At 40.2% G+C, this 19,733-nt stretch overlaps 1 protein-coding gene across 1 annotated transcript in view; it reads left to right on the top strand.

The window, feature by feature from the left end:
* The first annotated feature begins 3,537 nt into the window (after positions 1-3,537).
* LOC120052607 (BMP/retinoic acid-inducible neural-specific protein 3-like) overlaps positions 3,538-19,733 on the top strand; it is an 86,980-nt gene continuing 70,784 nt past the window's right edge. Inside the window, exon 1 of the mRNA XM_038999616.1 lies at positions 3,538-3,995. The gene's annotated coding sequence lies outside the window, so the exon portion shown is untranslated. The remainder of the gene's footprint in view (positions 3,996-19,733) is intronic.

Here is a 19,733-nt window from a genome sequence, read left to right as displayed (position 1 = left end):
TTATCTTTTTAACCACAGATCATAGAAATGCGCTGTTCTCACATATGTAGGCACTGTTTTGGTGCTGTATATGATGAATATGAAGTTGAAAAGTGGCGGAATTCACTTTAATGCAACTCTGTGCAGCCAATGGCAATTTCCGCTTTAGGTATAATGCTGGAAGCCATTTGGGGATTTGAGAGCTCTAATGCAGTTCCAACTCAGACACCGTCAAAACAACCACTATGCGGAGGTCGGCTATAGCGTATCTGATTAAATAGAGCCATAGCTTGCTTACAATTTGTGATGAAAGTGTTGTTGCAGAAATAAATAGGCCTATGCTCTAAAATGTTAACATTTTCACTACAGAGGCATTTGATATGTTATGAATTTCGAGATATGTATATATTTTTTTAAGCTGGGAAATGGGGGGCTACATCCTTGAAAGGTCTGGCACGGATCTGTTAGTAACCCTATACAAACCATGTAATAACTAAACAACACCCATGGGCCAAGGCATTTTTCTGAGTGGTGTGTAGGCGTGGATCTATATTGTGGAAATGGAAATCAAATTTTATTTGTCACATGCGCCCCGAATACAACAGGTGTAGACCTTAACATGAAATGTTTACTTACAAGGCCTTAACCAACAATGCAGTTTAAGAAATAGAACTAAGATAATATTTACTAAATAAACTAAAGTCAAAATAAAATAAAAAAGTAAATATAAAGTATAATAAAGTATAATAACATAACGATAACGAGGTTATATACAGGGGGTTCTGGCTAGGGCCGGTCCTGATTGATGAGTTAATTTCCAGGTGAACAAAAGGAGAACAGATGTTGATCAAATCAGTCAAAATAATTTTGATTTTTAATTACAAGTTGCAACAGGGAGACAACCTCCAGCATAGAAGCATAGAAAAGTATAATTTGCCTTCTCTAAGCAGGCTCTTATATTCTGTAAACACCAGCTGAGAGGCATGTATGAAGTCGCAAAATCATCTGCTACAGTATCACACAGTGTCACAGAATAAAATAACATAAAGTGTCCTCAGTCCTTGGGCATCCTAATAAAATCGAAATCCAGTCTGGAGTCAGTCACTATAACATATATGAGAACAGTCCATAACATTCAATATTAAGTCTAGTGACCATCAACCCGTAAACAAATGAGTGCACTTATTTGTGTGTATCCCAAATAGAACACTAGAAATCATATCCCGACTACAATAGTATACCATATTAATAGTGTAAACATTACAATTATCATCATCTGTGGTTACTTCTGTGTATGCCTACAGCATGTGTGTTTCATTGATTTGTATTGTGTTTTTTGTATTGTGTTTTTTGGGGGCCCCAGAAAGAGAGTAACAGCTAATGGAGCAAACAGATGAGTGCCAATTATGTCACATCTGCTCCTGCAACGCCCTCTACTGCTCATCCTGTGTCTCCTTGACCTGCCGCCACTCCCCCAGTGCTCTCTCCATCTCCCTCTTTATCTGTGTGTGTGTGATTGTGTGGGCGGAGACAGGTGTCCGGGAGTCAGAGCAGATCCCCACCGACTGCAACTTGTTCCATAATCAAGACCTCTACAAATACTCAGTCCTGCCACTTCCACACTGCCAGATCGTAATTTCTGCTCCGTCAGTCTACGCTTCTAGCCGTTTGTTACTATTAGATCCTGTTATCCTGTTATGCCTGTTTTCCTTGCCTGACGCTATTTTCCTCTCCGCTACAGTTCCGCCCGCTCTGACTCTGGTCCCTGTCTCCAGTTCCACGTCTTGTCATCCTGCTACTCTGTCCTGGATTCCCCACTCTACTACTCCCTTGGATTCCTCTCCGGACCTGCTTACCCTGTCCCAACCCCTCTCGCTCCAGCCTCAACCTCCTCACATGGTTTCCTGCAACCCACTCAAGCTTCCCCTGGCCTGCACTCCGTCTGCCCCCTGTGTTTCAATAAATACCTTGGTTACTTCATCCCAGTCCCCTCTGAGTCTGCTCTTGGGATCCCCTGTTCCACTCCGCGTAACAAATAATCAGAGTAAAGAGTGCTTTATGTCGGAGTATTATTGATAAGCAACTATACCCTTGATGAAGTCTACTACAGAAAACCCTATGGAAATGATCCAACGGTTATTCGTTAAGGTTTTTAAATATGTTTTTCCTCACCGTGGACACCTCACATGTTATAGCACTGAGGAACAGCTCCCACACTGGGGAAACAACACTAATAGAGCCTTATGGAAATGATGGCAAGTTGAAGAGTTATTCATTGAGGTTGATGGAAATCAAAGATGGAGTCTACAAGTCACTGTAGTCATTGGAGTTACTCATTATTTAGAGGAAATTCAGCACCATGGACAGCTCCCATACCATATAACTGCGGAAACGTCTACTTGTTCCAATATACTACAAACACACTTTCTTTCTTTCTTCCATTGAAGACACCACAAAGCTGACCATATTGGGTGGAGATGGAGACCTTATTATAATAATGTAAGCCATTTAGCAGACGCTTTTATCCAAAGCGACTTAGTCATGCTTGCATACATATTACATTTGGGTGGCCCTGGGAATCGAACCCATGCTCTACCAACTGAGCATTGGTATGTTAATTATTCCAACAAGATTCATGTTGATTGTAGTTGGCACACTATTGCACACAAAGGAAATAATATATATGGACCAAGGGATAGGATGCAGATGAGTTTAGGTTCTTAAACTCAGGTCTCTAAGCTTATGCAGTTGCATATGATCACTGCTAACTGAAATCCTGATGCATGTGTGTTGATGTACTCCTTCATATTCACTGTTAAATGCCAGCATTCATTCATTGTCTGGACTCTCAGTTGGTGCTGTTAGCTGCCTTTGCAGTGTTGTGATGCATGGCTTATGCACAGACATATGGGGGCTGAAGACAAGGGAGAAGAGAAGCAGGCACTGAACCGTCCTTAGCTCCCATCCCCTGCTCAGACAGACAGAGCTAAGTATGACACTAAGACAGGTATGAAAACTAAACTAATGGCTGTCTCACAGACAGTGTGCTTTAGCCTACAGGTATTTATTTTGGTGAGATACATTCGCTTTTTCCTTAAATGTAGCCTATTTATCTGCCCCTCCTGAAAGATCACATCAGTAAAATGAACAATAGATTTAAAACGTCATGAGAAAATAAAGACTTAAATATCCTCAGACAATAAACCTAGAAATCCATAGCTGTAGGCAATTTCACTGTGATAAGGGAGCCGCTGTCTCCAAAGCGCTTGTTACCATTCGCGCCACATCAACGGTGACGGTCTTAAGTATATCCTCCTTTCGTAGCTATTACAGAGGGCTACTTGTGTTTTAAACATGTGACTGGGTGAGAAAGGTGGTAAAAGGGAGAGAGGAGAGCTAAAAAAAAAACGTGTCTGCTGTTTCACCTATTGATATTTGGCTCTCCCACTCTCTCAGACGGCGCTGCGGAGTAGGCGGGTCAAGCAGAGCCCGGTGCTGGCGTGGACTTTATAAAATAATATTTAACCACTGGCCAGAGATACTTAAACATCCGGTGAAGCAATACCCAACTGCATTCCTCCGTAGTTGCCTTGCTGCCAGTCGCCCACTGGTGTTTCTAACCCAAGGCGCGCACGCATTACCCACCAAGCGGAATTGCGCCCGCTCTCTCCGTGGATACTTTAATTTAGTAATTATCCCCGGAAAGGTCAAAAACTCTGCTTCCAGGAAGGTTAAAGTATTCCCGGATAATCGTACCTCTATGAAAAGCTTTTTTCTACCGAACTTCCTCAGTGGATCGAAGCGATAGGAACGAATGCTAAGGCGCAGCGCAGCCAGACTTGTCGAATAATTTTCCTTCTATTACTCATCGGATGATGTGGAGTTTTTGTGGGTCTCGTCCAATTCATAACTCATTCACACCGATGAACGTTTTGGCAGTTCTATGGACATATCCGCTGATTCAGCAAGATAATGGGAGACGCTGAGTTGAACTTTGTCTGCTGTTCTGAATCGCGGTGAGTTGAGATATCCATCTTTTATAAGACCTATTGTTAGTAAGCCTGGAAAGAGCTTAGTTGTTTGTTACGTAATGGTTTGCATTTTCCTAAAATTGCATGAACACTGTCACGCAATGTAGGGACAGATTGGTTAGACCTATAACTGAATGCCAGAAGTAGCCAAACCTTGAAAATAGCATGATGTCGTCTCTTTACACACACACACAAACAGTGCCACCTCTGCCTATAGCCAGACTACGTGCTGCACTTAGGGCCCCGGTGGCGATAGTTGGCCACCGGCTAAAACGTTCATAAAAAGAAACTTACGGTTGAGAGATAGCAGAATACACAATGTGTCATTTCAAAAGTCTGTATCTTGTTATGTCAGTCACTGACATAACGAGGTGTCTAGAGATGGTTCTACTCACACACCATCTGTCTCCTTGCACACAGGCGGACATACACAACATTGGTATGCACCTTTACATGCACGCACACTGATCTCCCTTCGCTTTTTCACTCCCTCCCTGGCACCAAGTCTATATCCCTGAGGGTGTATTGACTTGCCTGCAGAGCAGAGCAAAGCAGAGCTGGGGATCAGATCTCTAACACTGATGTGGTGTGAGCAAGTCTGCCAAGTGCTAGCCAGTCAGTCAGGCAGAACCAGCAGCTTCCAGTCATGCACAAACAATTTTCCCTCTGATTTCATAATTATACACTTCACCCTCAAGCTTTTCAAAACCTGCCTTGATTCCCATGGCTTTGAAAGCAGGGAAAGAATGTCATGAAAGCCAAGCACCCTCAATCCACAAACAACACTGTAAATGTTGCTCCTAAATCAAAATATAATAACTTGGCATTGATAAATTGAATGAACCCAGTAAAGCACAATGACATAACGTTATACATTCGTGCTGCTCTTGAATAGGGGATATTGTTGTCATTGTGGATTTAAGGGTATTTCAATTTATTTTAATGGTTTATATAGTCAATTTGATCCCTTTCAGATAATTATACTAAATACTGCATACCAAATACTTTATACTATTGCATATCTAGCTTGCACTAATCCTAACATAAATCAATGTTTGGTAAATATACCAAAATAATAGACATTCACTCATCTGGCAGTTGTCAAAAAGACAATGGTCGGCGAATCTTGTTTCAAAGAAATTAAATGATGTATCTTTGCCTGTGGAGAGACTATGAAAATGATGAGTGAACTTGGTTAATGCATGAGTCATATCTGAAGATATTGTAGAGATAGATCTATATGATGGAGATGTATTGATGTCTCTGGTTAAGGCTCCATTGAGTGAACTTATGTCAGCTTTGGTTCATCACTACAATTGGACGGAGTCAGTGCTGTCATAGTCTATGAGTCTCTCACATTAGCTGTTAGCAAAGAGAGCCCCAGAGTCAAAACATGGGAGGATTTTTAGCACTAAGTGCTAAAGCCTCTGTATGTACAGTATGTGACCTGCAAGGGAATGGACTCTATGAACCATGCCCCCTCTTTAGGACGTACCACGTTAATGTGTTTGTGTGTGTGAGTGCGTATGAATATGTGTTCATATAACTTCTCGTTAAAATTGGTGCAGGCCCAGCTCCCTAAAGGGTTCAATCTCTTGTTCCTTTGTGGAGGCAATGGGGTAATTTATCTCCAGAGACTGTATAAAGAGTGAGTCCATTGCCACGGGCAGACTTAAGAGCTGAATGCTGCATTCATGTCCTGTGGTGTATAGTGAGAGAGCTTGGTGGCCCAGCTGTACCCCGTCAACATTATATACAGTGCCTTGCAAAAGTATTCATCCCCCTGGGCGTTTTTCCTATTTTGTTGCATTAAAACCTGTAATTTAATTGTATTTTGGGGGGGATTTCATGTAATGGACATACACAAAATAGTCCAAATTGGTGAAGTGGTCTGAAAAAAAACTGAAAAGTGGTGCATGCATGTGGTGTAACCACGCCAGCCCAGGACCTCGACATCCAGCTTCTTCACCTGGGGGATCGTTTGAGGGGGGGTGCTGAGGAGTATTTCTGTCTGTAATAAAGCCCTTTTGTGCGGAACAACTCATTCTGATTGGCTGGGCCTGGCTCCCTAGTGGGTGGGCCTGGTTCCCAAGTGGTTGAGCCTATAACCTCCCAGGCCCACCTATGGCTGCACCCCTGCACAGCCATGTGAAATCCATAGATCAGGGCCTACTGAATTTAATTAAATTGGCTGATTTCCTTATATGAACTGCAACTAAGTAAAATCTTTTATATTGTTGCATGTTCATGTTTTTAATTTATGTTTTTGTTCAGTATAGCATTTGCAAAATCAACATTCAATTCAACCTCTGGTTCATCTCAAATGTAATGATATTTAGTGATATTGATATTTAGTAATACATTTAAACTCAGTTTTTCTCAATTCTTGACATGTAATCCTAGTAAAAATTCCCTGTCTTAGGTCAGTTAGGATGACCACTTTATTTTAAGAATGTGAAATGTCAGAATAATAGTAGAGTGATTTATTTCAGCTTTTATTTATTTCATTACATTCCCAGTGGGTCAGAGGTTTACATACACTCAATTAGTATTTGGTAGCATTGCCTTTTAAATTGTTTACCTTGGGTCAAACGTTTAGGGTAGCCTTCCACAAGCTTCCCACAATAAGTTGGGTGAATTTTGGCCCATTCCTCCTGACAGAGCTGGTGTAACTGAGTCAGGTTTGTAGGCCTCATTGCTCGCACATGCTTTTTATGTTCTGCCCACAAATTTTCTATAGGGTTGAGGTCAGGGCTTTGATGGCCACTCCAATACCTTGACTTTGTTGTCCTTAAGCCATTTTGCCACAACTTTGGAAGTATGCTTGGGGTCATTGTCCATTTGGAAGACCCATTTGCAACCAAGCTTTAACTTCCTGACTGATGTCTTGAGATGTTGCTTCAAAATATCCACATAATTGTCTCTCTTCATGATGCCATCTATTTTGTGTAGTGCACCAGTCCCTCCTGCAGCAAAGCACCCCCCACAACACGATGCTGCCACTCCCGTGCTGCACGGTTGGGATGGTGTTCTTTGGCTTGCAAGCCTCCCCCTCTTTCCTCCAAACATAATGATGGTCATTATGGCCAAACAGTTCTGTTTTTGTTTCATCAGACCAGAGGACATTTCTCCAAAAAGTATGATTTTTGTCCCCATGTGCAGTTGCAAACCGTAGTCTGGCTTTCATCTCTAGGAGACCGAACACGTCTCCTTCCTGAGCGGTATGACAGCTGTGTGGTCCCATGGTGTTTATACTTGCGTACTATTGTTTGTACAGATGAACGTGGTACCTTCAGGGGTTTGGAAATTCCTCTCAAGGATGAACCAGACTTGTGGAGGGCTACGATGTTTTTTCTGAGGTCTTGGCTGATTTCTTTTGATTTTCCCATGATGTCAAGCAAAGAGGCACTGGGTGTGAAGGTATGCCTTGTAATACATCCACAGGTACACCTCCAATTGACCCAAATATTGTCAATTAGCCTATTACAAGCTTCTAAAGCCATGACATCATTTTCTGGAATTCTCCAAGCTGTTTAAATGCACAGTCGATTTAGTGTATGTAAACTTCTGATGCACTGGAATTGTGATACAGTGAATTATAAGTTAAATAATCTGTCTGTAAACAATTGTTGAAAAAATTACTTGTGTCATGCACACAGTAGATGTCCTAACTGACTTGCCAAAACTATAGTTTGTTAACAAGACATTTGTGGAGTGGTTGAAAAACGAGTTTTAATGACTCCGTAAGTGTATGTTAAAACTTCTTATGGCTGCAATTCCGTTAACGGGATCTATATGACAACAGCCAGTGAAAGTGCAGGGCGCCAAATTCAAACAACAGAAATCTCATAATTTAAATTCCTCAAACATACATGTATTTTATACCATTTTAAAGGTAAACTTGTTGTTAATCCCACCAAAGTGTCCGATTTTCAAATAGGCTTTTCAGCGAAAGCACCACATACGATTATGTTAGGTGACCGCAAAATCACAGACAAACAGTCATTTTCCCAGCCAAAGACAGAAGTCACAAAAAGCAGAAATAGAAATAAAATTAATCACTAACCTTTGATGATCTTCATCAGATGACACTCATAGGACTTCATGTTACACAATACATATATGTCTTGTTCGATTAAGTTCATATTTTTATCCAAAAACCTTACATTGGCGCCATGTTCAGAAATGCCTCCAAAATATCCGAAGAAATTGCAGAGCCACGTCAAATAACAGAAATACTCATCATAAACTTTGATAAAAGATACATGTTTAACATAGAATTAATGATACACTTGTTCTTAATGCAACCGCTGTGTCAGATTTCAAAAAGCTTTACGGCAGAACACAATATTCAATAATCTGAAAACAGCGTTCAGGCACAAAAGCAAGCCATACAGTTGCCCGCCAAATTGTGCAGTCAACAAAACTCATTAAAAGCATTATAAATCTTCACTTACCTTTGCTGATCTTCGTCGGAGTGCACTCCCAGGATTCCCACTTCCACAAGAAATGTTAGTTTTGTTCGGTAATGTCCATCATTTATGTCCAAATAGCTAGTTTTGTTAGCGTGTTTGGTTAACAAATCCAACGTCAGGAATTCCCCTCTCATTCGGCCCCCCTTCACAGTAGAGGCATCAGACAAGGTTCTACAGACTGTTGACATCTAGTGGAAGCCATAGGAAGTGCAAACTCATCCATATCTCACTGTGAATTCAATAGGATATTGGTTGAAAATCGACCAGCCTCAGAATTCCCACTTCCTGTTTGGATTTTTTCTCAGGATTTTGCCTGCCATATGAGTTCTGTTATACTCACAGACATCATTCAAACAGTTTTAGAAACTTCAGTGTTTTCTATCCAATATGCATATATTAGCAACTGGGACTGGGGAGCAGGCAGTTTACTATGGGCACCTCTGTGCACCTTTCATCCAAGCTACTCAATACTGCCCCTGCAGTCAGAAGAAGTTTTAACTTCCGACTTCAACTGTATTCACCCCATTTCATATGAAGCCCCGAAATAACATCTGGTGCAACCAATGACCTTCCGAAGTCACATAATTAGTTAGATTGCACACAGGTGGACATTATTTAAGTGTCACATGATCTCAGTATATATACACCTGTTCTGAAAGGCCCCAGAGTCTGCAACACAACTAAGCAAGGGGCACCACCAAGCAAGCGGCACCATGAAGACCAAGGAGCTCTCCAAACAGGTCAGGGACAAAGTTGTGGAGAAGTACAGATCGGGGTACTAAAATCCAGGCTGCATCATATCCGGCTGTGATTGGGAGTCTCATAGGGCGGCGCACAATTGGCCCAGCTTTGTCCGGGTTTTGCCGGGGTAGACCGTCATTGAAAATAAGAATTTCGTCTTAACTGACCTGCCTAGTTAAATAAAGGTTAAAATAAAATGGTTGGGTTATAAAACAATATCTGAAATATTGAACATCCCACAGAGCACCATTTAAATCCGTTATTAAATAATTGAAAGAATATGGCACCACAACAAACCCGCAAAGAGAGGGCCGCTCACCAAAACTCACGGACCAGGCAAGGAGGGCATTAATCAGAGAGGCAACAAAGAGACCAAAGATAACCCTGAAGGAGCTGCAAAGCTCCACAGCGGAGATGGGTGTATCTGTCCATAGGACTACTTTAAGCTGTACACTCCACAGAGCTGGGCTTTACAGAAGAGTGGCCAGAAAAAAGCCATTGCTTAAAGAAAAAAATAAGAAAACACATCTGGTGTTCGCCAAAAGGCATGTGGGAGACTGCCCAAACATATGGAAGAAGGTACTCTGGTCAGATGAGACTCACATTTAGCTTTTTGGCCATCAAGGAAAACACAATGTCTGGCGCAAACCCAACACCTCTCATCACCCTGAGAACACCATCCCTACAGTGAAGCATGGTGGTGGTAGCATCATGCTGTGGGGATGTTTTTCATCAGCAGGGACTGGGAAACTGGTCAGAATTTAAGGAAATGGATGACGCTAAATACAGGGATATTCTTGAGGGAAACCTGTTTCGGTCTTCCAGAGATTTGAGAATGGGACAGAGGTTCACCTTCCAGCAGGAAAATGACCCTAAGCATACTGCTAAAGTGACACTCGAGTGGTTTAAGGGGAAACATTTAAATGTCTTGGAATGGCCTAGTCAAAGCCCAGACCTCAATACAATTAAGAATCTGTGGTATGACTTACAGATTGCTGTATACCATCAGGAACCTATCCAACTTGAAGGAGCTGGAGAAGTTTTGCCTTGAAGAATGGGCAAAAATCTCAGTGACTAGATGTGCAAAGCTTATAGAGACATCCCTCATGAGACTTGCAGCTGTAATTGCTGCAAAAGGTGGCTCTACAAAATATTGACTTTAGGGGGGTGAATAGTTATACACGCTCAAGTTCAGCTCTTGTCCTATTTCTTGTTTGTTTCACAATAAAACAATATTTTGGATCTTCAAAGTGGTAGGCATGCTGTGCAAATCAAATGATACAAACCCCCCAACAATCTATTTTAATTTCAGGTTGTAAGGCAACAAAATAGGAAAAATGCCAAGGGGGTGAATACTTTCGCAAGCCACTGTAGACTACAGTCTGACCGTCTCCTCGCTATTTAGAAGCCTATAATAGAAGCAATGCAGATTGGAGAGAGCATAATAAAGCACACACAAACACTGGCAAACACACACACACACACATCTTCTCATACAATGATACCTACACACATATGTAATCCCACAAGCCCGTACACAGATTTGCACAGACACGCACACGCATGCATGCACGCACGCACACACACACACACACACACAAAGACCTCAATACCTGATGCGGATTTCTCAATGGCCTGTTCATCTGCTCCTACTTTGAGATATGTTCATAGATCAGATGAGACATGTGAGATGCCACTGTGTTCAAATGACCGTGTGATGCTTCAAGGGTGTGTCTTCCTTAAAGAATTCACATCTTCTTTTCTGTACAGCACTTTTATATATCAGCTGATGTAAGAAGGGCTATATAAATACATTTGATTTGATTTCTTTAAGGCCTGCTGCTAACAAGCACACAAATTAATTAATGAATCACACGTGAAACACCGCTGAATCAATTTTATCACATCAAATATTCACAGTGGAGATTTAAAAAAAGAGAAGATGGAGACAGGAGAAGAAAGCGAGAATCGAAGAGACTTAAAGAGAGAGAGAGAGATACAGGAAGAGACGGTGGACAAACAGGCAGCAGGCAGGCATGTCTTGGCAGGAACATGGGGTTTTGTCAGGGTTGGGTAGGTTACTTTCTAAATGTAATCTGTTACAGTTACTAATTGTAATCAGTAATGTAACTTTTGGATTAACCAAACTCAGTAACGTAATCGGATTTATTTTTTAGATTACTCTTCTCTTAAGAGGCATCAGAGGACATATTTATATTACCAATTGAATAATATCTATTGCAGGATAAATCAATGCATAGCTGGCCATAAATGGATGTTGCATTTTACTTTATGGGTTGGTCATGTATAGGCTTCTTCTAACCCATTTGCTTTCTACTACTAAATCTGTCAGATTTTCAGTCATTCCATTTAATTGAATACCCATTGATCTTCAAGAATATAATTTGGAAATATCGATCAGACAAATTGTTTTACATGAGCATATCCCAAAAACGAAGGACTTATTAGCCTACTCTGTTGTTTATGATTTTGTCATGGAGGACTGGTTGGGCTCATTGCTTCATGATGAAAAATAAATGCTGCTCTCATGGAATGTCATGCTTTGAGCCCTACCGAAAAGTGCTATTTGCATGTGCAAAATGTATGCCATGTGCTGCATTTGTTATAGGCGTATTGTTTACGTTTTTGTTGGTGACACTTTGATATTTCAATAATTTGCCCCTGTTGAAGTCTATCAAAGTGGGCGAGTTTGAGCATGTGTGCGTTTGGCCTATTGAAACCCTTTTTTATCAGCACAAATTAGATTGAGCACTAAAAGCCACACTCATGTTCTTCTTAAACTTGCTTTTGACAGTATGGAGCACAATACAACGGATGAGTTTAGATGTGAGGAACTTCCTCCAACTTTTATTCCATAGGCACGAATCCGCACTATGCAGCTGTTGCAAGAGCTCATTTTTCACTGACTGTCCACTGGCTGAAAAAATGATTGATTGGCAGCTTAAACGTCTTTGAATTCAACCATATATATAGGGTTAAAATACACATATACATTTGTGAACAGCCATCCACAACAACCACAATCCATAAGGCCCAAATAGCCAAATGAGAGAGCAGCAGTGTGATTCACATCAATGCACTATGTAGATCAATCTGATCGTGGACTTCAGGAAACAGCAGAGGGAGCACACCTGCCCTCCAGGACACCTACAGCACCCAATGTCACAGGAATGCCAAAAAGATCATCCAAGGACAATAACCATCTGAGCCACGGCCTGTTCACCCTGCTATCATCCAGAAGGTGAGGTCAGTACAGGTACATCAAAGCTGGGACCGACAGACTGAAAAACAGTTATCTTAAGGCCATCAGACTGTTAAATAGCCATCACTAGCCGGCTTCCACCCGGTTACGCAATCATGCACCTTAGAGGCTGCTGTTCTATATACAGTACATAGACTTGGAATCACTGGCCACTATAATAATGGAACATTAGTCACTTTTTAATAATGTTTGCATACTGCGTTACTCATCTCATATGTATATACTGTATTCTATTCCACTGTATTTTAGTCAATGCCACTCTGACATTGCTCGATCTAATATTGATATATTTCTTAATTCAATTATTTTACTTTTGATGTGTGTATTGTTGTGAATCGTTTTTAGATACTACTGCACTGTTGGAGCTAGGAACACAAGCATGTCGCTACACCTGCAATAAAAATCTGCTAAATATGTATATGTGACCAATAACATTTTATTTGATTTAATAAGTGATATCTGTATCGCTCGTAGGCTACATCACTGCTGTTGTCCTTACGTCCAAGCCTTTATTCAAGTTGGATAATCTTTGGATGTCGACAGCAGTCACACCATTGGAATACTAACAGTAGCTTGTACTGTAGCCTACAAAAACCTTTTCCTGCTCTTTTCCTGCCATTCATCAAACACATTTGGTGTCAGTCATCTTTGAGATGTGGTCAGACTCACTCTGGTGGAAAAAACGTAAACTTGCGCCTTTTTTCAATGCTGATTTGAATGTCATTGAGAAAACAATGTTGTCACAGTTTTTTCATAAACGTCCTTTCTGAATTTAAAAGTAATCCTAGAAGTAATAATTTTATTTGAAAGTATCTGTAATCTGAGTACAATATTTTTGCTGGAAACGGGTTACAGTTTTTTATAATCCGTTTACATGTCACGGATTACATATAAATCGGTTACTCCCCAACCCTGGGCTTTGTGGTGTATACCCACGGCCCGTTATTTTATTATAATGAGCAAACTGGTGGATCAGTGGCGTAGCGGCCCTAACTCGTATCCGAGCCTGACGGAGAGAGAGGAAAACAGAGAGAAAGGAAGACAATAGGAAAGATAGAGAAAATGTGACGTGGGGAGAGAAGAGAGGATAGTAAAGGAGAGGAGAGCAGGACACAGAGAGATTGACTGATTAGGGCATTAAAAAAAAGACGCCTCCAAGAATGCTTGGTAATTGAAAAAAATATGATTCCAGGCAATGATGGGACATGTACAGTCACAAACATTACCTCAATAACACAAACAAAATCATATTAGAAACTTGTGAAAAAGACAGGTAGCATGTGTTCTTATAAATGCTGTCATTACTGGTCAATCCCCAAATATGTCATGCTCCCTCTCTGACCGTCTCATTTTACATTTAAAGTTGAAGTCGGAAGTTTATATACACCTTAGCCAAATACATTTAAACTCAGTTTTTCACAATTCCTGACATTTAATCCTAGTAAAAAAATCCCTGTCTTAGGTCAGTTAGGATCACCACTTTATTTTAAGAATGTGAAATGTCAGGATAATAGTAGAGAAAATGATTTATTTCAGCTTTTATTTCTTTCATCACATTCCCAGTGGGTCAGAAGTTCACATACACTCAATTAGTATTTGGTAGCATTGCCTTTAAATTGTTGAACTTGGGTCAAACGTTTAGGGTAGCCTGCCACAAGCTTCCCACAATAAGTTGGGTGAATTTTGGCCCATTCCTCCTGACAGAGCTGATGTAACTGAGTCAGGTTTGAAGGCCTCCTTGCTCGCACATGCTTTTTCAGTTGTGCTCACACATTTACTATGGGATTGAGGTCAGGGCTTTGTGATGGCCACTCCAATACCTTGACTTTGTTGTCCTTAAGCCATTTTGCCACAACTTTAAAAGTTTGCTTGGGGTCATAGTCCATTTGGAAGACCCATTTGCAACCAAGCTTCAACTTCCTGACTGATGTCTTGATGTTGCTTCAATATATCCACATAACTGTCCTTTCTCATGATGCAATCTATTTTTTTTAAGTGCACCAGTCTCTCCTGCAGCAAAGCACCCCCACAACATGATGCTGCCACCCTCGTGCTTCACAGTTGGGATGGTGTATTCGGCTTGCAAGCCTCCCCCTTTTTCCTCCAAACATAACAATGGTCATTATGGCCAAACAGTTCTATTTTTGTTTCATCAGACCAGAGGACATTTCTCCAAAAATTACAATCTTTGTCCCCATGTGCAGTTGCAAACCGTAGTCTGGCTTTTTTATGGCGGTTTTGGAGCAGTGGCTTCTTCCTTGCTGAGAGGCCTTTCAGGTTATGTCGAAATAGGACTCATTTTACTGTGGATATACATACTTTTGTACCTGTTTCCTCCAGCATCTTCACAAGGTCCTTTGCTGCTGTTCTGGGATTGATTTGCACTTTTCGAACCAAAGTACGTTCCTCTCTAGGAGACCGAACGCGTCTCCTTCCTGAGCGGTATGACAGCTGCGTGGTCGCATGGTGTATATACTTGAGTACTATTGTTTGTACAGATGAACGTGGTACCTTTCAGGCGTTTGGAAATTGCTCCCAAGGATGAACCAGACTTGTAGAGATCTACACTTTTTTTCTGATGTCTTGGCTGATTTCTTTAGATTTTCCCATGATGTCAAGCAAAGAGGCACTACATTTGAAGGTAGGCCTTGAAATACATCCACATGTACACCTCCAATTGACTCAAATTATGTCAATTAGCCTATCAGAAGCTTCTAAAGCCATGACATAATTTTCTGGAATTTTCCAAGCTGTTTAAAGGCACTGTCAACTTAGTGTATGTCAACTTCTGACCTAGTTGAATTGTGATACAGTGAAATAATCTATCTGTTAACAATTGTTTGAAAAATGACTTGTGTCATGCACAAAGTAGATGTCCTAACCGTCTTGCCAAAACTATAGTTTGTTAACAAGAAATTTGTGGAGTGGTTGAAAAACGAGTTTTAATAACTCCAACCTAAGTGTATTTAAACTTCCAACTTCAACTTGACATTTTAGTCAATTAGCGGACTCTTTTATTCAGAGCAACTAGGGTTAAGTGCATTGCTCAAGGACACATTGACAGATTGTACACCTAGTCGGCTAGGGGATTCGAACCACACACACACACAGCAGCCCAAGTCTGTCGCCCGTCACCATACCAAGTACCGTAAAGGGAATACCTATTACCCCATTTTCATCTGTTATATTTACAGCTATTCACTCAGCAGAAATAATGCTTTTATTTAGGAGGAACCTTTTGGTCCTGCTTGTACCCGGCCACTGGCTCTCGTTTTCAGAAGAGGCCTGTGTGCTTTACTGAGATTTATAGACGCTTTTGCCCACTCTTCTCCCAGCCTCCCAGTGATATGCAACCAATTGAGCACTTACGAGCTGGAAAGCCATAATTAAGATTGTAACCCTCGGTCTAAAATAGTAAATAATGGCTACTTCTCAGAAAGTATTAAACTGTCAAGAGTAGTAAAAGAAGGTTGTCCACTATTGGCATATCTATTAATTATGGCTATCAAAATGTTAGCTATTAAAATCAGATCCAACAATAATATCAAGGGCCTAGAAATACAGGGCTTAAAAACAAAGGTGTCATTGTACACTGATGATTCATGTTTTCTTCTCTGGATTACAACCAAATTATGATAAATGTACCATATTACATATTGGATTACAAAAAAGGAAACTTTTATATCACTGTGTAGTTTAACAATAAAATGGTCTGAAGGTGAAGTGGACACTGTATTCATATCCCGAAAGAAATAAATGATCTCACTACAATACATTTGAATAGAAAGTTAGCAAAAATAGATAAGATCTTGCTATCGTGGAAAGGAAACACCTGTGGAAAAAATCCCCATGATTTAACTCTTTAGTCATGCCCTAGTTTACCTATTATCTTATGGCCTTGCCTATACCTAGCGACTTAAAAAAAAAAAAATGATATAAGCAAAAAATATTACATTTTATTTGGAACAGCAAGCCAGATCAAATTAAACGTGCCTATTTATATAATGAATATGAATTTGGAAGGCAGAAATTTGAAAAAATTAAAACAGACCTCTCACTAAAGGCTTCCATCATACAAAAGTTATACTTAAATCTAAACTGGTTCTCTGGTGGATTAGTCAGAATATCTCATCCCATGTTTAAGAATGGCCTTTTTCCCTTTATTCCGTTTACAACCTCTCACTTTCGGTTATTTGTAAATTAAATAATCTCCAAAATAACGTTATTTTTTAAAACGAGCTATACTGGTTGCAATTTCAGTTTAATCCACAAGAAAGGACAGAACAAATATTACAAAAAAATGATGGTTATTAAACTAAAATATACTAAATGATTAAAAAAACATTTTATTTAAATGTGTAAACGGTATCTTTGTAAATATCATCAATAGGACTGTTGGAATTATGTCACACATGAAGCTAAAAAATATTTGGAAATGTCTTCTCTACTCAACATTACCGCACGAATGGAAGAGGCAAGTGGAAGGGGGAGAAAGGAAGGAACTTGTCAGTCGACCCTGCGTTAAAGATCAGAATTGGTTAAAGAAAATTGAGATAAATAAAAAAGTATACCAGTTTCATTTCAGTACCAAAAAAAATGGCAGCTGTGCCATACAAAGACATTTTCTATGTACCGATTCCATGGCACATGGTTTATGAACTGATACACAAAACAACGCTATAGTCAAAATGTAGGGTTTTTCAATGTAAATTATTATTCAAAATTCTTGCAACTAATAGAATGTTATAATATAATAACACTCTTAGCAAATATGTTTCTTTAATTTACAATATGTAGAGTCTATGAGAATAGAAATGTTAAGAACTTTTATGAAAGATCACAGCACAGTTGAAAAATATATGGTAAATATAAATCAAAACTGGATGGTGTTCAGAAATAGACAGGAGGGGTTGCATGAAGCAGAAGGATGGGGCTGAAAACAAACAAAAGATAACTATTGTAAAATATGCTGTGTCTGTAAAATGTATAAGCTCGAAGTAGAAGCCTAAGTGTTGTCCATTAGTGTACTCCAATTAGGTGAGAGGTGGTAGGGTTAAGCAAAAATAATGAAGGAAAATGTATTTTTAAAAATATACACTCCCAGTCAAAAGTTTGGACACACTTACTCATTCAATGGTTTTTCTTTATTTTTACTATTTTCCACATTTGTATAATAATTGTGAAGACATCAAAATTAAATAACACATATGGAATCATGTAGTAACCAAAAAGTGTTAAACAAAACAAAATGTATTTTAGATTCTTCAAAGTAGCCACCCTTTGCCTTGATGACGGCTTTGCACACTCTTGGCATTCTCTCAACCAGTTTCATGAGGTAGTCACCTGGAATGCATTTAAATTAACACGTGTGCCTTGTTAATTTGTGGAATTTAGTTCCTTCTTAACATTTACATTTTTACATTTTAGTCATTTAGCAGACGCTCTTATCCAGAGCGCATACATTTTATTACATTTTACATACTGAGACAAGGATATCCCTACCGGCCAAACCCTCCCTAACCCGGACGACGCTATGCCAATTGTGCGTCGCCCCACGGACCACCCGGTTGCGGCCGGCTGCAACAGAGCCTGGGCGTGAACCCAGAGACTCTGGTGGCGCAGCTAGCACTGCGATGCAGTGCCCTAGACCACTGCGCCACCCGGGAGGCCTTAATGCATTTGAACCAATCAGTTGTGTTGTGTCAAGGTAGGGTTGGTATACAGAAGATAGCACAATTTGGTAAAAGACCAAGTCCATATTATGGCAAGAACCGCTCAAATAAGCAAAGAGAAACAACAGTCCATCATTTCTTTTAGACATGAAGGTTTTCCAATGCGAAACATTTCAAGAACTTTGGAAGTGTCTTCAAGTGCAGTCGCAAAAACCGCTATGATGAAACTGGCTCTCATGAGGACCGCCACAGGAAAGGAAGACCCAAAGTTACCTCTGCTACAGAGGATAAGTTCATTAGAGTTACCAGCCTCAGAAATTGCAGCCCAAATAAATGCTTCACAAATCTCAACATCAACTGTTCAGAGGAGACTGCGTGAATCAGGCCTTAATAGTAGAAGACCTCTGAATGTGTGGTTCCCACCGTGTTATTTAATCGTTTTCATGTCTTCACTATTATTCTACAATGTAGAAAATAGTAAAAATATAGAAAAACCATTGAATGAGTAGGTGTGTCCAAACTTTTGACTGGTACTGTATTTCCCCACAAAATATATGGGGGATAGGAAATTATGCAGACAATTACATTGATGGAAGCCACAATCTATGTGGTGATCTACCCTCTAAAAAAATCTAATGTATCCCATAACTGCCTATTCAAGTGGTCTTTTTTAATGTGGTTTTAAATCAATTTGGTGTTTTTTATTTAACGTGAAAAGGAAACGCGCTCTACCTCAATGAACCTTTCAGTAGAATACACACACACACTGACTACACAAAACATTACGCTTTCCATGACAGACTGACCAGGTGAATCCAGTTGAAAGCTATGATCCCTTATTGATGTCACTTGTTAAATCCACTTCAATCCTTGTAAATGAAGGGGAGGAGACAGGTTAAATAATGATTTCTTAAGCCTTGAGATAATTGAAAGATGTATTGTTTATGCCATTCAGAGGGTGAATGGGCAAGACAAAATATTTAAGTGCCTTTGAATGAGGTACGGTAGTAGGTGCCAGGCGCACTGGTTTATGTGAAGAACTGCAACGCTGCTGGGTTTTTCAAACACAACAGTTTCCCGTGTGTATCAAGAATAGTCAACCACCCAAAGGACTTCCAGCGAATTTGACACAACTGTGGGAAGTATTGGAGTCAACATGGGCCAGCATCCCTGTGGAATGCTATCGACACCTTGTAGAGTCCATGCCCTGACACACTGAGGCTGTTCTGAGGGCAAAAGGGCTGGGTGGTGCATCTCAATATTAGCAAGGTGTTCCTCATGATTGATATCTCATTTTATACACACACACACACACACACACACACACACACACACACACACACACACACACACACACACACACACACACACACACACAAACTTGGTCAAGTCTTTCGCCTGCCACCATATCAAGTACCTAACAGGGAATACCTGTTAGCCCAGTTTTTACTTTTATATGTATGACTATTCACTCAGCAGAACTAATGCTCTTTATTTAGGAGGGTCCTTTTGGGCCTGCTTGTACCTGGCCACTGTCTCTCGTTTTCAGAAG

The sequence above is a fragment of the Salvelinus namaycush genome, chromosome 8 (genome assembly GCF_016432855.1).
Source record: "Salvelinus namaycush isolate Seneca chromosome 8, SaNama_1.0, whole genome shotgun sequence".
In the NCBI taxonomy this organism is placed as follows: domain Eukaryota; kingdom Metazoa; phylum Chordata; class Actinopteri; order Salmoniformes; family Salmonidae; genus Salvelinus; species Salvelinus namaycush.
The sequence above is the reverse complement of the archived record's forward strand: the minus strand, read 5'-3'. Positions and strand labels throughout refer to the sequence as shown.